Consider the following 5652-nt stretch of genomic DNA (forward strand, 5'->3'; position numbering starts at 1 on the left):
CCCTGGCCCCCCGGTTCAAAACAGTCCAGTGGCACCTTTAAGTTCAAGTTTTATTCAGGTACAAGCTCTCCCTCCTCTGCTAGGGCAGATCTGCATACACGTTCCCCCCCCCCCAATAGCTAGCAATCCAAAACAGTCCGGTGGAGCCTGAGCGGTGGGTGTTGCCTTCTGACACACTTCCGGTGATGTCAGGGGGTGTGGCACATGCAAATAAGTTATGCTAATGAGTTATGCTAATGAGCTCCTGCACCTTTCTACGAAATTACCCCTGGCTTTCTCTCACTATCTCTGCTGGGGAAGCGCGCCACTGACCACGTACAAAATGATGCCCATTTCTCAGGAATTCATCAGGACTGAGTCGGAGCTTTGGGAGCAGCCTCCCGGTCCCAGGACAGGATGCATTCCTTGGAAGAGTTAAGCCCTCAGGTGGAGGCTGCAAATTAGATCTGATGGCAAATGATGACGGGGCTCTTCCCCAGCCAGCCGGCACCTGCCCTCCCCCGAGGCTCACGTGGCTCTTGGTGGGTGATCTAGAGAGGTCCAGCCAGTGTGGCAGGTTGGCGGAAGCCTCCTGAAGCTTCCCCGCCCTTGTCTCAGCTGAGCTGTCTGCGTTCCTGGCAGGGGAGGAGACGAGGGAAGCAGGGGAAGGGAGCTGCGGAGGCACCTGGGGTGGGGTCAGCACTCGCCTTGGCCCGCTTATGGGGCTGGATCCTGTTTGGCAAATTGTATTAAAGAGAACCAAAGTAATTTATATTCAGGTGGGTAGCTGTATTGGTCTGAACAAAGGTTTGAGTCCAGTGGCACCTTTAAGACCAGCGTTCCCTATCTGAGGAAGCCAAAAGATAAAAAAGGATTTGTTATTATAACCCTGAAGTTTAGAGAATGTTTAAAATAAGATTTCTTAGATTCTTTAGGAAGTCATAGTGGACGATGTTTAAGTTGGGGCGGAAGTTTGAAAGATGATGAACATGTTCAATGAATTCATATGAATATTTAGCTATATAAGCTTGTAATCGTGTTAAAGCAGTTTGTATGACACCCACTCTTGGGTTTTTAGAGGTTCCTTTATTTTATTCTATAGTATGTAGTCCCTTTTCCATTTTTTCGTGTAGTGTTTAGTTTTAACTGCCCTGAGCCCACGGGGAGGGCGGGGTATAAATACGAAAAATAAATAAATAAATAAATTTAGAAAATGCAATAAAAAAATCCCCTTCGGGGGTTCGAGGATTAGAGCAGGATAGTAAGACGAAAGTAATAAATAATAAATAAAATAAATAAACTCAGTTGGTCTTAAAGGTGCCACTGGACTCAAGCTTTGTTTCAAAGGAATTTATGAACAATATAAAACCAACCACTGCACCTCCTCCCAAAGAACCCAAAGGCAGCATATTTTATATTCAAATAGTCAAATGTGGACAAATTGGTGAATACCTAAATATGCAGAGGGGACCAAGGCTAACTAAAAACTGAAAATTCTGCAAACTCCGGGGGCTTCACAGGTTTTCAGGGAAATCTGAAACTGTTAAAAAAGTACATTCAGGGGTTTAAGTCCCCCCTCCCCCACCCCGAAAAAAAGAAAAGTGTTTGTCTGTGCATGTGCAGATGACGTACCTACCAGTGAAGATGCTGGAGGTGGGATATTGTCAAAACTATATAAAATGTCCCACAGGAACCCAGAAATAGAATAAGGAAAAGAGAACACATCTGTGGGACGACCCAATTAAGTATGAGAGCAAAGCTCTTCAGTCTAAATACATAAAGCTCAAACATTATAGAATATATAGTCCATACAAAAGGTCCAAAAGGATCCATCAAAAGAAGACCAGACTCAATGCACATTAGAGCTGTTGTAAACGTTGCAGTGTTCCCTACTTTAAATTGTAAAGCTCTGCGTCCTAGGAAAACATCTTTGTGTTTTGACTACTGCTTGGAATTTTATTGTAAACCCTGGGGTTGGACTAATGTTTTGATCTGAAGAAGACTATGTAGAAAAGCTTTCATTTCTTTTTAGACAGTGTCACAGATGCAACAAACATGAAATTGAGCCAACTTCAGAGGACGGCGGAAGACGGGAAGGCCTGGTGAGATCTTGTCAATGGGGTCGCGAAGAGTCGGACTCGACTGTGCGACTGAACAACAACAACAACAACAACAAGCCTTCATGTACACACACGCTTATACCTTGAATAAAATTCTGTGGGTCCTAAAGGTGCCCAGTCTGGACTCGAACTTCGTGCTGCTGCTTCAGACAGACAGGGCCGCCCCACCTGGATCTAAGCTGATCGTATGTCTGTGAAGTGCTTCCATAACACAGCTGGGAGAGACATTGAGGGAAGGGGCGAGGCACTGGAAAACGGCAACTTGTGTTATCGGGTTTTGAAAAGGCAACCCCCCATTTCCCAAAAACAGGGACGAGCACACCAAAATTTGTGTTGCCCCCAAATGACCAGAAACCACATTTTGTTTTATTCACAAGGGGAGTGAAGTTCAGTAGCTTGGACACCCCAGCTGCTCTCAGAAGCACATTTGGGGCTTTGTGCATTTGAGAGTCGAGGGTGGAAGATCTCGTCCAAGGGATTTTCTTCTCCAGGAGCAGGAGAGTCTACCCACCTTCCACTGCTGCTCCTCATAGCTGCACCTGAGCCAAGCAGTTGCCTTACCCCTGGCCAGCAGTGGCACGGGTCCCGGATGTGAGGGTTCCCTCTAAGCTGAGTGTGAGCTAGCTCACAGTTTTTTTAGCCTCCTCCGGCTCACACATTCTTGTCTTAGCTCAGAAAGGATGGCTCCAGAGCACTGCTCCCTCTAAGCTGAGTTAGTGTGAGGTAGCTCACAGTTTCTTAGCTTCCAGCTCACCCATTTTGGTCTCCGCTCGGGAAGGATGGGGCTCCGAAGCAAACTTATTTATACAGCAGCCAAATGGCTGGCTCACAGCTTTAATGCCAGGAGCTCACAAAGTGGAATTTTTGCTCACAAGACTCCACAGCTCAGAGGGAGCATTGGTTAGGAGCAAGCTGAACCCCCTTTCCCTATATTCCCCCCCCCAGCATCGTGGTTGTGTATGGGGGGGGGTTTCACATTACCCTGCATAACAGATATCATGGGAAGAGCCAGTGGGAAGCAGCAGTTAGAGAGTCAGGCTAGGATCTGGGAGACTCCAGACTCATGGGAAGAGCCAGTGGGAAGCAGCAGATCTGGGAGACTCCAGGCTCAAAGCACGGAAGCTGGCTGGATGATCTTGAGCCAGTCACACCATTTCAGCCTAACCCACCTCACTGGGTTGTTGTGAAGAGGAAACAGAGAAGGGGAGTACAGTAAAGCCAGGAGGTAACCAAAGAAATTTTTAAAAATGGGAAACCAGAACAGGGTCATCCTCTGGCCCTCAGAGTCACCAACGCCCTGCCAGGAGCCAGTTTTGGGCACGCCGCGGATTCCAGAAAACCCGGCTGCAGTGCATCACCGTGACTACATGCGCCAGCGAACCCTGCGTTGGTCGAGGAGAGTTTACGGCCAGTCACCCAAGGTGTTGCTCCAGGGTGATGTGCATGCCACCGGAAACGTCTGCGTGCGGCTGCGGAGCACCTCTCATCCCCTTCCCGTTTGTTTTCTTTCTCTGCTTGGAAACGAGGCTGGGCAAAGGTGGTGCCACAGGAATGACAAAGCCGGAGACAGGAATGCAGCTGGGGGGGGGTGGAGGCTCCCCGCTGGCGGCGGCAACACTGCAATGGGTGCCCCTTGCGGTTTTGCCAAACAGCAGTTTCGATTCAGTTTTCAGCCAGGTGCAATTAGGGCAGGGAGGAGATTTGGCCTACAAAAACAAGCCCAAAGGAGGCCACGGGAGGCAAACGCGTGGGACGGAGGGACTGAACCACGAGGCATACGCGTGGGAGGACTGGACGGATGGAATCGGAATCCGGAGCCTCCTCTCGCCCGTCTTCTCCGGCCACCGACTGCCCGCTTTGAAACTTGTCTTTGTGCCAGTGAGGGCTGGAATCTTGACTGTAAAACCACAACAGCTGGAGTTCTCGGCATGCCGGACTTGCATTTCTGTTTATTTCTATCCCTCTTTTCCCCCAGTTGGGACTCAGAGCGGCTTTCAGAATGTTGTTCTCTCATGTTCCGTTTCCTCACAACAACAACCCTGTGAGGTCGGCCAGGACGGGAGTTTCCGATGGGCCCAAGGTCACTTCCATGGTAGAAGTGGGGATTCGAACCTGGGTCAGACAGAGTCCTACTCTGTCCCCTAAACTGCACTGGCTGGGATCTCATAGCCCATGAATGCCTAGATTGTATGCAGGCCCCCCCCCCGCCCACCTGGAAGCCTCTTTAGGTTAGAGCAGGGGGCTGGCAAAGACTGCAGGGCCGGTTCAAGGGATTCTGCCATCCCCAGCTGGGCACACACACGTCCTCCTATGCCACTTCAGATGCCCCTGCCTCAGCCCGGAGCCAGCTGGTAGCCTTGGATGTCCAAGCGGTGATGCCCGTTACATACTGCTGGCGGCAGGGAATGAGCGTGTGACATTCCAGAAAACCAGCCCCAGTAAAGTCTGAACTGAATGAGACAGCACCTTAGGGGCAAGGCCTCTGCTTGGCACACACGACGACCCAGATTCAATCCCTGGCATCGCCAGTATTAAAAGGACCAGGTAGAAGGCGGCATGAAAGACCACTGCCTGGAGTCCCTGCGGAGCTGCCGCCAACACCACCAGCCGAAGAGGAACAGGAAGAAGAGTTGGATTTACACCCCACCCTTCCCTCGGAGTCTCAGAGCGGCTGCGGCTTACAATCGCCTTCCCTTCCTCTCCCCACAACAGACACCCTGGGAGGCAGGCAGGGCTGAGAGAGCTCTGAGAGAACTGTGACTGGCCCAAGGTCATCCAGCTGGCTTCATGTGGAGGAGTGGGGAATCAAACCTGGTTCTCCAGATCAGAGTCCGCCTCTCTTAACCACTCCACTAAACTGGCTCAGAAGACCAACCAGGGATCCAAGCCGACATAAGGCACTTTTATGTGAACCGGCTGCAGACGAATTGGAAACCAGGCGATGGGCTTGGAACCCTTCAATACCCAAATCAAGCCACATTTAATCCCAGTTAAACCTTCCTTCCCCCTCTGAGCTGAAAGGGGGACCCCAGTTCACAGAGTCCTGAGGAGGCCCAACGTGATGGGAAAAGGAACTTTCAGATTATCCAGGAAGTGAGCAGCTGTTTTGCGAGGTGGCTGAAAACCCGGAGTGGCTTCGTCTTGGGTTCCAAGAAGAGGAAAAGGAGGAGGAGGAGGGGGAGATTGGATTTATACCCTGCCCTTCACTACCCAAAGGAGTCTCAGAGCGGCTGACAAACTCCTTTCCCTTCCTCTCCCCACAACAGATACCCTGTGAGGTAGGTGGGACTGAGAGAGCTCTCTCCAGAACTGCCCATGAGAGAACAGCTCTGAGAGAACTTGTGCCTGACCCAAGGTCACCCAGCTGGCTGAATGTGGAGGAGTGTGGAATCAGACCCAATTCTCCCAGATTAGAGTCCGCGCACTTAACCACTACACCAAACCGGTGACACTCCGGCTTTCCAAATAGATCAAGAAAGGGGGAGCGAGAAACAATTGAAAAAGCCCACACCCCATTGGTTCCGACTTAGCAGTGCCATCTTGGTTTTCTAAA

This window comes from Gekko japonicus, unplaced genomic scaffold (genome assembly GCF_001447785.1).
Source record: "Gekko japonicus isolate JY-2015 unplaced genomic scaffold, Gekko_japonicus_V1.1 scaffold336, whole genome shotgun sequence".
Classification (NCBI taxonomy): domain Eukaryota; kingdom Metazoa; phylum Chordata; class Lepidosauria; order Squamata; family Gekkonidae; genus Gekko; species Gekko japonicus.